This window comes from Choloepus didactylus, chromosome Y (assembly GCF_015220235.1).
Source record: "Choloepus didactylus isolate mChoDid1 chromosome Y, mChoDid1.pri, whole genome shotgun sequence".
NCBI lineage: Eukaryota > Metazoa > Chordata > Mammalia > Pilosa > Megalonychidae > Choloepus > Choloepus didactylus.
In genome coordinates this window covers 40,499,984-40,519,048 of record NC_051335.1, presented here as the reverse complement: position 1 = coordinate 40,519,048, position 19,065 = coordinate 40,499,984, and the positions used below count along the sequence as shown (strand labels likewise).

The 19,065-nt window shown below is 36.9% G+C and overlaps 1 pseudogene; it reads left to right on the top strand.

Annotated features, from left to right (window-relative positions):
* Positions 1-12,491: 12,491 nt before the first annotated feature.
* Positions 12,492-14,512, top strand: LOC119524292 (annotated as a pseudogene).
* The last annotated feature ends 4,553 nt before the right edge of the window (positions 14,513-19,065 follow it).

The window sequence follows — 19,065 nt, the reverse complement described above, 5'->3', positions numbered from 1 at the left end:
TCTTTATACATTCTGGATATTTAATCCTTATCAGACATATGGTTATCAAATATGATCTCCCATTCCATTGGTTGTCTTTTCATTTTCTTGAGAATGTCCTTAGATGCATTAAAGTTTCATATTTTGATGAAGTCCAGTTTACTTTTTCTCTTGTTGCTTGTGCTTTCAGTACAAAGTCTAAGACTCTGTTGTCTAATACAAGGTACTGTAGATAGTTCTATATGTTTTCCTCTGAGATTTTTAAAGTTTGGGGTGCTATATTTAGGTGGTTGATCCATTTTCAGTTAATTTTTTTTAATTTTAATTTTTATTGAGATTGTTCACTACCATACAATTATCCAAAGATCCAAAGTGTACAATCGATTGCCCCCGGTATCCTCATACAGCTGTGCATCCATCACCACAATTAATTTTTGTTCAATTTTTAGAACATTTTCATTACTCCAGACAAGAAATAAAGACAAAGAAGTGAAAAAAAAAATAAAAGGAAACTGAAATCCTCCCATATCCCTAACCAGCCCTCCTCAGTTGTTGACTCATAGTATTGGTATAGTACATTTGTTACTGTTTATGAAAGAACATTGAAATAATACTAACTGTAATATATAGTTTGCAATAGGTATATACTTTTTCCCTATATGCCCCTCTATTATTAACTTCTAGTCATATTGTCATACATTTGTTCTGGTTCATGGAAGAGGTTTCTAATATTTGTACAGTTCATCATGGACATTGCCACCATAGGATTCAGTTTCATACATTCCCATCTTTTAGCCTCCAACTTTCCTTCTGGTGACATACATGACTCTGAGCTTCCCCTTTCCACCTCATTCACACACCATTCAGCACTGTTAGTTATTCTCACAACATACTACTGACACCTCTGTTCATTTATAAATGTTTACATTCATCCTAGTTGAACATTCTGCTCATACTAAGCAACTACTCCCCATTCTTTAGCCTCATTCCATACCTTGGTAACTTATATTTCATGTCTATGAGTTTACATATTATAATTAGTTCCTATCAGTGAGACCCTGCAATATTTGTCCTTATGTGTCTGGCATAATTCACTCAGTATATTGCCCTCAAGATTTCACCATCAACCCATTTTTTTAAGATGATTTTGTTCACATGCCATACATTCCATCCTAAGTAAACAATCAATGGTTCCCTGTATAGACACATATTTATGTGTCCACCACCCTCACCACTATCTATATAAGGGCATCTACATTTCTTCCACAAAGCAGGAGGAAGAGTCAAAGAAGGTAGAGAGGCAAAAGAAAAAGAAAAAAAGAAAGAGGAAAAAAAGAAACAAACAAACATGACAGCTAGGAAGCAGCAAAAGGAAAGATAACCTTAAATCAAAGTAGAATAAAGAGTGAGACAACAATACCAATGTCAAATATCTCACACCCCTCCCTTATCACCCCCTCTTCTCTGCATTTACCTTGGTATATCGCCTTTGTTACATTAAAGGAAGCATAATACAATGATTCTGTTAATTACAGTCTCTAGTTTATGTTGATTGCCTCCCTCCCCCAATGCCTCCCCATTTTTAACATCTTACAAGGTTGACATTCGCTTGTTCTCCCTCATGAAAGAACATATTTGTACATTTTATCACAATTGTTGAACACTCTAGGTTTCACCAAGTTACACAGTCCCAGTCTTTGTCTTTCCTCCTTTCTTCTGGTGCCCCACAGGCTCCCAATCTTCCTCTCTCAACCATACTCATAGTTATCTTTGTTCAGTGTACTTACCTTGCTGTGCTACCGTCTCCCAAAATTGTCTTCCAAACCTCTCGCTCCTGTCTTCTCCTATCACTCTGTAGTGCAGGTGTCTTGTTCACAAAGTCTCTCATTGTCTGTCTGTCAGAAAATATTCTGAGCTCTCCCTCACAGTTTAAGGACAGTTTTGCTGGATATAGGATTCTTGGTTGTTGGTTTTTCTCTTTCAGTATATTAAATATATCACACCACTTCTTTCTTGCCTCCATGGTTTCTGCTGTGAGATCCACACATAGTCTTACTAAGCTTCCTTTGTGTGTGATGGATTGCTTTTCTCTTGCTGATTTCAGGATTCTGTCTGTCTTTGACATTTGATAATCTGATTGTTAAGTATCTTGGCATAGGCCTATGCAGATCTATTCTGTTTGGAGTACGCTGCACTTCCTTTGTATGTGATGGATCACTTTACTCTTGCTGCTTTCAGGATTCTCTCTTTGTCTTTGATGTTTGATAATCTGATTATTAAATGTCTTGGTGTAGGCCTATTCGGATCCATTCTGTTTGGGGTATGTTGTGTTTCTTGGATCTGTAACTTTATGTCTTTCATAAGAGATGGGAAATTATCGTTGATTGTTTCCTCTATTATTGCTTCTGCCCCTTTTCCCTTCTCTTCTCCTTCTGGGACAGCAATGACATGTACATTCTTATATTTCCTTTCATCCTTAAGTTCCTGGAGACATTGCTCATATTTTTCCATTCTTTTCTCCATCTGCTCCTTTGCTTGTAGGCTTTCAGGTGTTTTGTTCTCCAGTTCCTGAGTGTTTTCTTGTGCCTCTTGAGATCTGCTGTTGTATGTTTCCATTGTGTCTTTCATCTCTTGTGTTGTGCCTTTCATTTCCATAGATTCTGCCAGTTGTTTTTTCAAACTTTTGATTTCTGCCTTATGTATGCCCAGTGTTTTCTTTATAGCCTTTATCTCTTTTGCCATATCTTCTTTAAACTTTTTGAATTGATTTAGTATTAGTTGTTTAAATTCCTGTACCTCAGTTGAAGTGTACGTTTGTTCCTTTGACTGGGCCATAACTTTGTTTTTCTTAATGTAGGTTATAGTTTTCTGTTGTCTAGGCATCTGTCCTCCTAGGCCACCCCAGTAAGGTTTTCCCAGATGAGAACAAGCTCAGGTCACAGAAAGAGAAAATATTCAGTATCCAGTTTCCCTTATAGTGTGTCTTAGAGGATTGACACACCCTGTGCTTTTCTGCCCAGCAGGTGGCACCTGTCAGCCTGCCATGGGCTGATGTAAGGGGGTGTGGCCTGAGGCTCTCCTCCCCCAGGCTCTGGGGTCTGGTTCTGAGTGGAAGGTGGGCAGTACAGCTGGGCCTCTCCTCTTTCCTTTTGGGAAGCTATGCCCCCTAGAGAGAGGTCATTTGCATATAGGTTCTTTGTTTCTCTGACTCTGCTATCTCCACCCTTGTCTTGGTCAGAGTGCTGCAATTTTAAAATGGCTGAGGCTTTCTGTACTGCAAAACACTGCACTGAGGCTTTCTCCACTGAGCCACCCAGGTTGACAGAGAGAGAAAGGGACAGAAAGCGCCCAGAGTCACCTGTCAGCCAGAGATAGCACCGATCCTTTGGGTTCGCTGTCCTGAGACAGATATGTCCCCTGAGTCTCCCAAGGTCAGTCATCACCAAAAACCTCTGTCTGCTTGTTGGGGATTTGCTGTCTGTATTGAGCAGTTAACATTAAAACCCCAGTTGGAGCTGGGCTGAGGTACACTCATTTGTTCAGGGACTGCTGCTCTCTAGAACCTCAAGGCTTGCATGAGGGAGGGGCTCTTGGCTCTCGGCATGGGTCCACAGTTTTTACTTACATATTTTATGCTTCAATCTCGGGCATTCCCCCCAATTCAGGTTGGTGCATGATGAGTGGACAGTCACATTTGTCTCTCTGCAGTTATTCCAGGTTATTTACTAATTTTTCTGTCATTTATGAATTGTTCCAGTGGGACTAACTGTCTTCAACACCTCTCTATGCTGCCATCTTGGCTCCTCTCTCCAGTTATGTCTGTTAATTTTTGTTTGTGGTGTGAGGTAGATGTCCACTTTCATTCTTTTGTGTTTGGATAGCCAGTTTTCACAGCACCATTTGTTGAAGAGACTGTTCTTTCCCCCAATGAGTGGACTTGACTCCCTTAACAAAAATCAATTGGCCATAGATGTGTGAGTTTATTTCTGCACTCTAAATTCTATGCCATTGGTCTATATGTCTGTCCTTGTGGCAGCACCACACTATTTTGATTATTGTAGATTTGTAATAAGTTTTGAAATCAGGAAGTGTGAGTCCTCCAACTTTTTCTTTTTCAATATGGTTTTAGCTATTAAGGATCCCTTGCCCTTACATATGAGTTTGGTGACTAACTTTTACATTTTTGTGAAGAAGACTCTGGGAATTTTTATTGGGATTGCATTATATCTCTAAAATGCTTTGTGTAGTGTTGCTATCTTAACCTTAGGTGTTCCAATCCATGAACACAATATCTTTCTATTTATTTAAGTTTCCTTTAATTTATTTCAGTAATGGTTTGTAGTTTTCTGTGTACAAGTCCTTTACATCCTTGGTGTCATTTATTCTTAGATACTGTATTCTTTTAGATGCTATGATAAATGGAGTTTTCTTAATTTCCATTTCAGATTATTCAACGTTGATGTATAGAAACACAACTGCTTCTTGCTTGTTAATTTTGTACCTCGCACATTGACTGAATTTTTTAATAGCTATATTATACACATATACAAATAAACACAGAAACAGACATGAATGTATTTTATTTTGAAAAAATTAGAGTCACAAAGTATTTTCAACCTCTTTATTCTCTTAACATTATGCTTTATTGCTGTCCTGTGGTAATCTTTTGTCATTATTGTGTTTGGGCAGCATTTGACATTTTAGATGGCAATCTATGTTTTTTCTTTTGTGAAATGAATACCAATATCACTTATCATGCTGTTTAAGAATACTTTTCTATATCAAAGATACTAACTCTTTTGTATTTTCTTCCATGTCCTATACCCTTTAACAGTGTTTTAGACACATCTCACATGATTTTTAAAATGTCTGTTGATTTTTCTGATTAGAACAGCAGTACAGTTAATTGTAAAACCCATTAAGTCATAAGGGTGCACCAGTCCTCTGACAGTTGATGGAGAAAAGCCAGCCCCACAGAGAGAGAAGTAGACTTGATTCAAGTACAGGAGATAGAAGGACACAGTGGGAAAAGCAGAATCTTACAGTAAATCCATGTTCTGAATGTGTGCTCAGCTGGGTGTTGGTTCAGACACACAGGATTGAAATAATGGTGATGATACTATATAGGTTGAAAAGTATTTGTTAATATTAGAGGAGGATAAATCAATCTTGATTTGTTTCCACGCATGTATCTTCTTTAAGTCCAAAGAACATAGTTCATAAGAACAATATCACATCTCACAAACCACCTGTTCAAATGTTTTGGCCCAGGACCTCTTTATAGATGTAAAACTTACTGAGGATTAAAAAAAAGTTTTCCTTAATCTGTATTATATCTATTGATAATTATTGCATTAGAACTTAAAACTTAAAAAGTTAAAATACTTATGCATTAATTCATTTAAAAATAACATGAATAAAACCAATTGCAATAACAAAATAACATCTTTCTTAAAGGAAAATAGCTGTATTCCACAAACACATCCCAAAGGGCAAGAGTGGCATTGTTTTGTGTTTTTCTTTTTTTTTTTTTTTCACTAAAGTGCAAGTCACATAACATAGAGTTAACAATTTTAAAATGAACAATCACAATGTTGTGTGACCACCACTTCTATATATTGCAAAACATTTTCATCAGCCAAAAGAAACCATATATTCATTAAGCAGTTAACCCCTATTACCCTTTCCCCCAACCCCTGAAAAGCACTAATCTGCTTTCTATCTCCAAGAATTTAACTATTTGGGATATGAAATAAATGGACTCTTACAATGTGACATTGTGTGATTGACTTCTTTCATTTAGCATAACATTTTCAAGATTCATCCATGTTGTAGCACATACCAATATTCCATTCATTCTAAGGCTGAAAAATATTCTGTTGTATGGATATAGCACACATTGTTTATCTATTCATGCAATGATGAAGATTTTGACTGTTTCTACGTTTTGGCTATTGTTAATAGTGCTGCTATGAACATGCATATATGAATATTTGTTTGAGCACCTGTTTTCAATTATTTTGTATACCTAGGAGTAGAATTGTTGGGTCATCGTATAATTCTATGTTTAACTTTTTAAGGAACAGCCAAACTGTTTGCTGGGGTGGCTGAACCATTTTATATTCTCACCAGCAATGCACGAGGGTTCTAACTTCTCCACATTGTCACCAACACTTATTTTCCTGTTTTAAAAAAATTATAGCCATACTAGTGGGTGTGAAGTGATACCTCATTATGGTTTTGACTTGCATTTCCCTAATGGCCGATGTTGTTGAGCATCTTTCATGTGCTTAGTGGCAATTTGTGTATCTTCTTTGAAGAAATGTCTATTCAAGTCCTTTTTAAATTGGGTTGTCTTTTTGCTGCTGTGTTGTGAGAGTTCTTTATATAACTTTTTCCCATTTTGTTGGTTCTCTTTTCACATTCTTGAAAATTTCCTTTGATGCATAAAAGTTTTTTACTTTTATGAAGTTCAGCTTGTCTACTTTTCCTTTTGTCACTCTATTGCCAAATTCAAGGTCAGGAAGATTTACCCCTACTTTTTCTTCTTAGAGTTTTATAATTTTACCTCTCATATTGGGTTCATTGTGAAGTTAATTTTTGTTTGCATTGTGAGGTAGGGGTCTACTTTCATTCTTTTGCATGTGGATACCCAGTTGTCCCAGGACCGTTTATTGAAGAGACTTTTCTTTCCCTATTGGGTGGTCTTGACACCTTTGTCAAAAAAATTGGCCACAGATGCATGGATTCATACTGGACTCTCAATTCTATTCTTTTGGTAAATATCTCTATTCTTATGCCAGTCCCACACTGTTTTGATTACAGTAACTTTTAGCAAGTTTTGAAATCAAGAAGTGTGTCTTCCAACTTTATTCTTCTTATTCAAGATTGTTTTGGCTATATCAGATGCCTTGTAATTCCATATGAATTTTAGTATCTGCTTTTCCATTGCTACAAAAAGGTCACTGGGATTTTAATAAGGATTCATTGAATCTGTAGATCATTTCTGTAGGACTGTAATCTTGACAATATTAAGTCTTCAAATCCATGAACATGGAATATCTTTCTATTTATTTAAGTCATCTTTAATTTCTTGAAGAAATACTTTGTAATTTTCAATACACAAATCTTTCCCCTCCTTGGTTAAATTTATTCCTAGCTATTTTATCCATTTGGATTATATTGTGAGTTTTTTTCTTAATTTCCTATTAGGATTTTTTTATTACTAGTGTATAGAAACACAACTGATTCTTTTGGTGTTACTATTACACCCTGCAAATCTGCTGAATGTGCTAATTAGCTCTACTACTTTTTTTGTAGACTCATCATGGTTTTCAATATATAGACTCATGTTATCTGTGAATAGGGGTAGTTTTCCATTTACTTTTCTAATTTGGAATATCTTTTATTTCTTTTTCTTGCCTAATTGTTCTAGCTAGAACTTTCAGTACAATATTTGAAGAGCAGTAGGTAAAGAGGGAGTCTTTGTCTTGCTCCTGATCTTAGGGATAAAGTTTTCAGTCTTCCACTATTGAGTATAATTTTATTTGTGAGTTGTTCATAAATGCCCTATTTCCTGATGAGGAAGTCTCCTTTTATTCCTAGTTTGTTTTGTGTTTTTATCATGAAAGGGTGTTGGATTTTGTAAAATGCTTTTTTTTTTTTGCATCAGCTGAGATGATCATGTGGTTTTTTCTTTTGTCTATTAATGTGATGTGTTACATTGGTTGATTTTCATATTTTGAATCAACCTTGCATTTGTGGGTAAATTCCACTTGCTCATGGTGTATAATTCCTATCAATATGTTGCTGGATTCAGTTTGCCAGAATTTGTTGAAAATTTTTGCATGTATGTTGGTACATTTGAGGGTGTTCCACAGGTCTTTGAGGCTCTGTTCAGTTTCTTCATTCTTTTTATTTCTTTCTGTTCTTCAGATATGTCTTCAAGTTTGTTGATTCTTTCTCCTGACAAATCAAGTCTGATGTTGAGCTTCTCCAGCGATTTTTTGTCTCAGTTATTGTACTTTTCAACTCTGTAATTTTCATTTCATTCTTTGTTATAATTTGTAGCTATTCATTGATGTTCTCTATTTGGTGAGACATCTTTGTTGTGCTTTCCTTTAATTCTTTAAACATGTTTCCTTTAGGTCTTTGAACATATTTGAACTGATTTAAAGGCTTTGTCTACAAAGTCCAACATCTTGGCATCTCAGAAAAAGTTTCCATTGACAGTTTTTTTTCTCTTGTGCAGGGTCATGTTTTCCTTTTTCCTTGTATGTCTCATGCTTTTTGGTTGAAAACTGAACATTTTAAATAATATAACGTGGCAACTCTGGAAGTCAGATTGCTATTAGTTATTTTTACTGTTGCTGTTCTTGTTGTTCTTGCTGCTGCTGTTTATTTATTTAGTGAATTCCCTGGATGAATTCAATAAATTAGGCATTCTTGATTGTGTACAGACACTGAAGTCCCTGATCAGTTTTAACTTAGTAGTAAGCTAATGATTAGGTATAAATTTCCTTAAATGCCTTGAACCAGTAAGTCTCCCAGTCTTTGAGGAAGGGCTCTGTGTGTGTGGGGGGGGGGGGGGATAGCTGCATGACATCAACAACCCAACAGGCAGTTTACCTCTCTACTTTAACCTTTGCTTCCCACTTTCACTGAACCTCAAGCTCAGCTAAAAGTCAAATTTTACAGTCTTCTTCCCAGAAGGAATACTATTCTGCATATTTATGTGGCCTTATAAATTCTCAGGATATATCAGGGCTTTCTAAACTACCCTATAGACATCCCATTCCTCAAATCATGCTTCTAAGTTTTTTGGTCGGCTTCCCATTAGTGTCAACTACTATTGTCGTCTCTGGCAGATGCAACATTAAACAATTATTGATGATTGATTTGACAAATATTCTAGGAATAGGGCTGTTTGCAGAGAACAAGCTCTGATTCAGGTCAAATTAAGACAAGATCTGTGAGTGGGAGTTTCAAGGGAGCTACCAGAAGGTTACATAGGACAACTCTCTGGGAAAGGGACTTTCTGAGGAGTTCCAAACCTGTTCTACCACCTCCAATGGCTTCTAGGCTGCTATTTTTCACATTTACTATGATTGTTAGGCTGTTGGATTTTAAGGCTCTCCTGGGGCTTAGGTAAGATGGAAAAGCAAAGTTAGATTAAAATGTCTTGGAAAGGGATGTTGTCATCAAGGTGGTGGCATAAGACATTCCCAGGAATGTTTCCACACACAGACCACTAAATAAAAGGACAGATTCAACTACCTTGGTACTGTGGGGAATGATAAAGACTGGAGAAGACACTGCAAATACTGACTTGAAGAAAAAAACACCAAAAAAAGAGTTAGGAGAGCAGAATGGGCCTGCCAGTACAGACCCCTCTCCCACACTCAGTCCTGTATAACTTAAAAGACGCACAGCACCTCTGCTTCAGACATATTCTGCCACAGTTGCTGACCACAAAGCCTTCTACAGAAGCAACTCAGAGTCCCGTGTACACTCAGGCATGAGGCCCCCAAGCCAGAGTCCCAAAGCAGGCCATAATGGTTAGCATGTGCAAGCATACAGTTTGGTACCCCAGAAATCAGTGTGATCCACAGTAGAACTCCTGGCAAACTGTGCACACTTCCAACCTAGTCCCTAACTGCTGGTTCACCTAAACAAAAAAAATGTCTGGTGCTTTTGAACACTGACACCATCTGGCTTTGTGGGTCAAGATCCCCTAATGTAGAAGTAAACAAAGGCAAAAAAAAAAGCCACATGAAAAGGAAAAACAGAACCACTGTAAGGCAGGGCAAACTCAGGGCTAAAATCTGGAGTGAATAAGCGGCCTGGAGTGATGGAGAGGAGTTGAGAAAATCAGAGCAATTGGGGAGTAAATTTGAATACAAACCAAGAGTACAGCCCAGGACTCCTGGAGGAGGAAGAGAATAAAGGAAACCCTCTCCTGGAAGGGAAACAGTAGCACATTATATGGTAATTTTAATAGTTACTGAGCATGTCTGGGGTAAGACACAGGTGCAGGTTTTTACCTGAGAAAATCCAAACTGGTAACATGGGTTGATCTAAAGATTCAGTATGAACTGGACTAAGCATTGAAGAAGAGTTTTAACACACAACAAATCTATATCAAAACACCAGTCAAAAGGGGAAAACTAGCTTCCATGGTTTTAGCACATCAAAATGATAAAATGCCCAGACATCAACAAAAAATCACAAGCCATAGAAAGAAACAGGAAGAGAAGGTTCTGTCAAGGGAAAAATTAAAACTTCAGAGAAAGCACAGACTGTGTAGCAACTAAACAAAGACAATCAACCAAATTTTCTAAATCAATTCAAGGAACTAACAGAAAATATGGTTAGAAGTAAACTAAATTTGGATATAGAAGTAAAGGGTATAAGGAAGACAATGTGTGAAAAAAGAAGAAATAAAAAGTTTGAAAAGCACATAGTAGAATTTAGGAGGATGAAAAATACAGTGATGGACAGTTAAAATACACTGAAGACATTCAACAGTAGATGTAAACAAGCAGAAGAAAGAATCAGTGAATTTGAAGACAGGAAAATCAAAATAATACAGTCAGAAGAGCATATAGAGACAAGAATGGAAAAAAAGAGCAGAGCTTAAGGGACCTGTGGGACAACATGAAATATACCAATATACATATTATGTAATTCCAAAAAGGAGAGGAGAAGGAAAAGGGGGCAGAAAGAATATTTGAGAAAAAAATGGTGGAAAACTTCCCAAATCTTACGAAGGCATAAATATGCATGTGCAAGAATCAAAACATACCCAAATAGAATAAGTCCTACTAGACTGAATCTGAGACACATACTAATCAAAATGTCAAATCCCAAAGATAAAGAGGCAATCCTGAAAGCAACAAGAGAAAAGCAATTGGCCACATACAAGGGAACAGTAATAAGATTTAGTGCCAATTTCTCATCAGAAACCATGGAAGTAAGAAGGCCTTGTTATGATATATTTAAGGTATTGAAATAGAAAAACTGCCAGCCAAGAATTCTTTATCTGGCAAAACTGTCTTTTAAAAATGAGTAAGAAGGCAGCAGAGTGGGCCATGACAGTAAGAAGCAGGAGGGCAGGCAGGGTGCAACTTAGAGAGGTGGGAATAGGGATACCAGAACAAGGTAGTAGAGGCAGCTGTCTCTGCTGTTCACACACCTGGAGCCTGGAGCTGGCAGTGGCAGAATGCTGGGCAGTATATCTTCTAATCTGAAAAGTCTTCCATGAAAACCTTCACCTTTTAAAAATAAGTAATGCCATCTATTTTCCTAAAAGACTGAAATGGGGACCAACAGTTTGAGGGCCCCATGGTTATGAATGTTCTTCAATTGCATAATGTCTCCTGCTATGGAAGACATCCTTGACATCTGGGCAGTGGATTCACCGACCAAATCTGTGAGCTCCATACCTGTGTATTTCCTTTTGCCCACTGGGATATATATATATAATTGGAAGTACCTCAAGAAGCTACCATTTCTCATATTAAGTAGATGTTATGGAAACAAGTTCACAATTGCCCAGTGTTTAACCTCCTTATAGAAATTGACTCCTATATGTTTGCATGTGTGAATCAAAACTGCAGTATATAAGGAACTAGAAGATGAAACAAGAAGACTCTGTGATGTCAGGCCTTTTCTTCCAGTTCTCAAACTAGTGACAAGAAGTTGTGATTCTGGGGAAAAATTAGACTCAAAAATTGGAGTCCTTATAGGAAAAGTTCTGCATGAATTTGATGTCTTGAAGGATCCTGAAGTGAATGAATTCCAAAGAAAAATGTGCAAATTCAGTGAGAAAAAGATTCAGTCACTTATGGGATTGTCTTGGATGGACTGGAACCATCCATCCTTGAAAACTTAGAAGATAAACTTTCTGGAGGAAAGCTCATTGTGGCTGTTCACTTTGCAAATTGTTAGCATGTGTTTAGTTTTCAAGTTTCTCCCAATAGGAATCCTATCAAACTAAATGAACTAGCAATTCAAAACTGTTTGACTATTCATGGGAAAGAAGATGAAGTTAGCCCCTGTGATTATGTATTGCAAGTCAATGGGAGAGTAGAATATGTGTATGGTGATCATCCACTAATTCAGTTCCATTATATCTGAAACTGTGTAAGGAACAGGACTCTGCCACTCATGGAATGCTGCAAGATCAAGAAGATGTATGAACAGGAAATGATTGCCATAGAGGCTGCTATAAACCAAAATTCATCTAACCTTTCTCTTCCTTTACCACCAAAGAAAACATGAATTATTTTTCATATTTTGGGAAATAATCACCTTGTCCAAATTGTTTTCATTAAGGGAAATAAACTTACACACACAGAGAAGAAACTGTATACGTTCACATCAGGGCTAGTCTCTTTCATAGTACTGAGCTCCTTTGTAAAACTGTTATAAGCTCAGAAATATCAGGAAAAAATGATCACATTTGGAACAAACCACTGGAATTTGATATTAATATTTGTGACCTGCCTAGGATGGCTTGATCATGTTTTGCTGTTTATGCAGTTTGGGATAAAGTGAAAATGAAGATGTCAACTTAAAGTATTAATCCTTCTAAATATCAGACCATCAGGAAAGCTAGAAAAGTGCATTATCCTGTAGCATGGATAAATACGATGATTTTTTACTTTAAAGGACAGCTGAGATCTGGAAATACAATATTGTACAACTGGTCTTCATTTCCTGATGAACTTGAAGAAATGTTTAATCCAAAGAGAACTGTTCAAACAAATCATATAAATGAAAATACAACAGCTTTGCATATTAAATTCCCAGAGAATGAAAAGCAACCTTATTATTACCCTCCCTTCAATAAGATTATTGAAAAGGCAGCTGAGATTGCAAGCAGTGATAGTGCTAATGTATCAAGTTTCTTGCTGTACTGAAAGAAATCTTGGACAGAGATCCCTTATCTCAACTGTGTGGGAATGAAATGGATCCTATTTCGACTTTGTGACAAGACTGCAGAAAGAATTTTCCACAGTCACTGCCAAAATTACTGCTATCTATCAAATGGAATAAACTTGAGGATGTTGCTCAGCTTCAGGCACTTCTTCGGATATGGCCTAAACTGCCCCCCGCCACCACCACCACCCCTGGGAAGCCCTGGAGCTTCTGGATTTCAACTATTCAGACCAGTACATGCAAGAATATGCTGTGGGCTGCCTGCAACAGATAAGTGATGAAGAACTCTCTCAATATCTTTTAGAATTGGTGCAAGTTTTAAAATATGAGCCTTTTCTTGATTGTGCCCTTTCTTGATTCCTATTGGAAAGAGCACTTGCTAATTGGAGAACAGGGCAGTTTGTATTTTAGCATCTTAGGTCAGAAGTGCACATTCCTGCTGTCTCAGTACTAGTTGGTGTCATCCTTGAAGCATACTGCTGGGGAAGCATAGGCCACATGAAAGTGCTTTCCAAGCAGGTTGAAGCATTCAATAAGTTAAAAAACTTTAAATAGTTTAATCAAACTGAATGCAATGAAGCTGAACAGCGCCAAAGGGAAGGAGGCCATGCACACTTGTCTAAAACAGAATGCCTAGTGGGAAGCCCTCTCTGGCTTATAGTCATCTCTGAACCCACGTGTTATCCTCTCAGAACTATATGTTGAACAGTGCAAATACATCGATTCCAAAATAAAGCTTTTGTGGCTGGTGTATAAGAATAAGGTATTTGGTGAGGATTCAGTTGGAGTGATTTTTAAAAATGAAGATGACTTTTGACAGGCTATGTTGACACTCCAAATGCTGTGCTTGATGGATTTCCTTTGGGAAGAAGCTGGTCTGGATCTTCGGATGCTACCTTGTGGCTGTTTAGCAACAGGAGATCATTCTGGCCTCATTGAGGTTGTGAGAGCACCTCCGAAACAACTGCTGATATTCAACTGAACAGTAGCAATGTGGCTGCTACAGCAGCCTTCAACAAAGATTCCCTTCTGAACTAGTTTAAAGGATACAGTTTTGGGGATGACCTTCACTGAGCCATTGAGGAGTTTACTCTGTCCTGTGCTGGCTACCATGTAGCTTCTTAGGTCCTTGGGATTGGTGACAGACATAGTGACAACATCATGGTCAAGAAAACTGGTCAGCTCTTCCACAGTGACTTTGGACATATTCTGGGAGACTTCAAGTCTAAATTTGGCATTAAAAGGGAGTGAGTGCCTTTTATTCTTATCTATGATTTCATTCATGTCGTTCAGCCAGGAAGAACAGGAAACAGAAAAGTTTGGCCGTTTCCACCAGTGTTGTGCATATCTGATTTTATGATGGCATGGGAATCTCTTCATTACTCTGTTTGCACTGATGTTGATTGCAGGACTTCCTGAGCTTACATCAGTCAAGGATACACAGTATCTCAAGGACTCTCTTGCCTTAGGGAAGAGTGAAGAAGAAGCACTCAAACAATTTAAGAAAAAATTTAATGAGGTGTTCAGGGAAAGCTGGACTACTAAAGTGAACTGGATGGCCCAGACAGTTCAGAAAGATTACAGATCTTAATGATCAGCCTTTGCTCCTAATGTATTTGTTGGTTTCATTTAGTTTTCATTTTGCACTTGCACTAAATTAAAGATGATTCTGCCAGAGATGTTATGAATGGAATGAAATCCTGGAACTCAGAGTTAAAGTAAGAACAAGGCATCCCACTGAACTTTAATAACCCCTGGTGACCACCTCTGCTTTTTGAATGCTTGATCAAAGATCATAATGAAAACTGCCAATGTTATGGATAATCATTTTCTGCAGACATTGCATGCCAAGGAATGCTACTAGAGATGTTTTCTCTTTTTTTAATGTGTTTGGTACTTGTACAGAAAGATGTAAATACTTTTTTTTTTTCAATATTGTGACCAAGTGCTCACTCAATCAACTTATCCACACCTTGGGGCTGTTGGCTGTTCTTACTTTCCAAAAGAGGCTTAAAAAAGAAAGCTATTTTCATTCCCATTTAAAATTGTGCAAATTAAAAAGTATGATATAATTTGAAATTATGATTCCTTTTCAAAAGAAATATTTTAAACCTGTGAAAACATGTTCATTCTTTTGGTAATATTTATCTTCCATGATTGTGTCATTCTATCCATGCATGCTGAAAATCTATTGGTGAGACAAATATTATATATATATATATATATATATATATATATATATATAATATTCTGCATCTATATTTATAAAATTTCTAGTGGGAGTTCTAAAAAAGATGTTTCTTTGTTTTTTTCAGCCTGAGTTTTAAAGTTTTACAAAAAGCAGAACTTTTTCTTAAGTTAATTTTCAGTTAACTATGTGATCCAATTCCTCCAGATGCTTCTGTAATAAGGCACATATTAATACAGTTTTTACATGGTATCTATGAAAGAGCAAATCTATCCAAGAAAGAAAGCAAATGGAAAATGAACCATAAATTCCAGACCTAAAATTCAGCATTTTATTAAAACAACAGCTGTTGTTACTGTAATTATTAAAACTTGTACTTGTGATATTTCAAGGATATTCACTCGAATTGAAATGGCTTCATGTCATACAGGGATTCTTTAATTTATTTTTTAAGGTACCGTATCTAGGGTGCTAGATGGCAAATAGTATTAATATGTGCAATAGGAGCTACTAATTTGAATGTGTAAACGGATGCTCTCTCTGAGAACTGGCAACATCCAGAAAACCTACTACTTATTCTCCAAAGAATATTGGGAGCTCTCAAACCTCAATAACATGGAAAAGAGAAGTGGTGTTTGCCCTGTGACTCAGTTTTCTATAGGAATTTTATTAAAGATTGTTTAATCTTGTTGTCCTTTAAAAAAATGAGGGAGAGTTTAACTCATAAACAGAACTAGTTAGTCAAAAAGAGACCAGCCCTATGAGAAATACTAAAGGAAGTTCTGCAGGCTGAAAGGAAAAGATGGGAGAGAGAGGCTTGGAGGAGAGTGTAGAAATGAAGGTTATCATTAATGGTGCCTAAAAAGGTGAAAGGAGAGACAAAGTAAGATATGATATAAAAAAAAAAAAAAAACCAAAGGATAAAATGGTTGAAGTAAGTACTGCATTTAAAGTAATAAATAACATTGAATCTTAGTGGATTGATTCCTTAATGAAAAGACTCATATTGGCATACTAGATAGAAAAAAAAGTATGGCCCATCTATATGATCTCTACAAGAGCATAGACCAAAGACACAAATAGGTTGTCAGTGAAAGGTTGGAAAAAGATATTCCACACAAACAGTAACTAAAAAGAGCTGGGATAGCTATACTCATATTGGACAAAATAGACTTTAAATGCAAAACTGTTATAAAAGTCAAAGAAGGACTGTTTATATTAAATAAAAGGAGCAATCCACCAAGAAGATATAATAATAATAAATATTTTTACAAATCATAAATATTTATGTACCTGACCAGGTGATCCAAAATATATGAGGCAAATACTGTAGAAACTGAAGGAAGAAATAGATATCTCTACAATAACAGTCAGAAATTTCAATTCACCACGCTCATCAATAGATAGAGCAACTAGGCTGAGTACCAATAAGGAAACAGAGAACTTGAACATATGATAAATGAACTAGACATAACAGACATATACAGAGCATTGAACTCCAAAACAGAAAGATATACATTCTACTCAAGTGCTCATGGATCATTCTCCAGGATAGACCACATGGTGGGTCACAAAAGAAGGATCAATAGATTTAAAAAGATTGAAAGTATATGGAGCACTTTGATCATAATGGAATGAGGCTGGCAATCAATAACAAGAAGAGAACTGGAAAATTCACAAATGTATGGAGGTTAGACAACATACTCTTAAACAATGTGTCATAGAGTAAATTGCAAGATAAATCAGTAGATATCTCTAGACAAATGAAAATGAAGACATAACTTACCAAAACTTGCAGAATGCAGCAAAAGCAGTAGTGAGAAGGAAATTTATATCCCTAAATGCCTACGTTAAAAAAGAAGAAACAGTTAAAATCAAATACCTAATGGCATACCCGGAGGAACTAGAAAAAGAACAACAAACTAATCCCAAAGAAAGCATAACGAAAGAAATAACAAAGATTAGAGCAGAAATAAATGAAACTGAGAATAAAAAATTCAGAGAATTAACAAAACTAAAAGTTGATTCTTTGAGAGAATCAATAAAATTGACAAACCCTTAGCTAGACTGACTGTTCTAGTTTGCTAATGCTGCCTTTTCACAAAACACCAGAAATGGATTGGCTTTTATAAAGGGGTTTTATTTGGTTACAAAGGTACAGTCTTAAGGCCATAAAGTGTCCAAGGTAATGCATCAACAATTGGGGACCGTCACTGGAGGATGGCCAATGGTGTTTGGAAAACCTCTGCTTGCTGGGAAGGCACATGGCTAGGATCTGCTCCAGAGTTCTGGTTTCAAAATAGCTTTCTCCCAGGATGTTCCTCTCTAGGCTGCAGTTCCTCAAAAAAATGTCACTTGTAGTTGCTCTTGGGGTATTTTTCCTCTCTTAGCTTCTCCAGAGCAAAAGTCTGCTTTCAGCAGTCATCATCAAACTGTCTCTTATCTGCAGCTACTTTCTCAGCTCCTGTGCATTCTTCAAAGTGTCCTTCTTGGCTGTAGCAAGCTCGGTCCTTCTGCCTGAGCATATATAGTGCTCCAATAAACTAATCAAAGCCCATGATGAATGGACAGGGCCATACCTCCATGGATACTATCCAATCAGAGTCATCACCCACAGTTGGTGGGTCACATCTGCATGGAAACACTCAAAGAATTATGATCTAATCAACACTAATACATCTGCTCACACAAGATTACATCAAAGATAATGGTGTTTTGGGGGACATAATACAGTCAAACCAGCACACTGACAAATAAAAAAAGAGAGAAGACACAAATACATAAAATCAGAAATGAGAGGGGGAGCATTACTATTGATGCCACAGAAGTAAAGAGGATTGTGAGAGGATACACTATGAATAATTGTAACCCAAAAAATTGACAACTTAGATGGAAGGGAAAAATTCCTAGAAACACACAAACAACCTACACTGACTCTAGAAGAAATGGAAGACCTCAACAGACCAATTACAAGTAAAGAGATTGAATCAGTCATCAAAAACTTCCACAAAGTGCACAGCGCATGATAGCTTCACAAGTGAATGCCACCAATCATTTCAAGAATGCTCAAACTCTTCCAAAAAAATGAAGAGGAGGGAATGCTATCTAACTCATTCAATCCATTCCTGTGAGTGTGGACTCTTTGAAAGTAGGACTTTTGACAAGGCTACTTCAGTTAAGGTGTGACCCACCTCATTCAGAAGAGAGAGAGAGGGTGCTCCATGGAAGCTGAAAGTGATGAAACCCAGGAGAAAAAGGAGAGAAATCATCAAACACTGCCATGTGCCTTTCCATGTAGCAGAGGAGCCAAGGATCACTCAGGAAGAAAGCATCACCTTGATGATGTCTTGATTTGGATTTGAACATTTACCTGGACTCTAACCATAAGCAAATAAATTTCCATTGCTTAAGCTGAACCATTTCATGGTATTTCTTTAAGCAGCCTAGGAAACCAAAACAGATTTTGGTTCCATAAGAGTGGGGTGCTGCTATTGCAAATACAAAAAAAAAAAAAAAATGTGGTAATGGCTTTGGAATTAGGTAATGGATAGAGGCTGGAAGAATTGTTAGGTGCTTGATAGAAAAAGCCTAGATTTCTTTGTAGAGACTGTTGGTAGAAATATGGATGCTAAAAGTACTTCTGATGAGACCTTAGACAGAAATGATGAATCCGTCTTTGGAAACTGGAAGAAAGATGACCCTTGTTTTAAAGTGGCAAAGAACTTGGCAAAATTGAGTTCTTATGTCATATGGTAGGCAGAATTTGAAAGCAATGAGCTTGGATATTTGGCTGAGGAGGTACCCAAGCTACATGTGGAAAGTGCAGCCTGGTTTTTCCTTGAAGCTTATAGTAAAATGGGAGAGGAAAGGGATACTCTGAGAACTGAACTCCTGGGCACAAAGAAACCAGAAGTTGATGGTTTGGAAAACTCTGAACTTCCAGAAAGTGAGTCCCT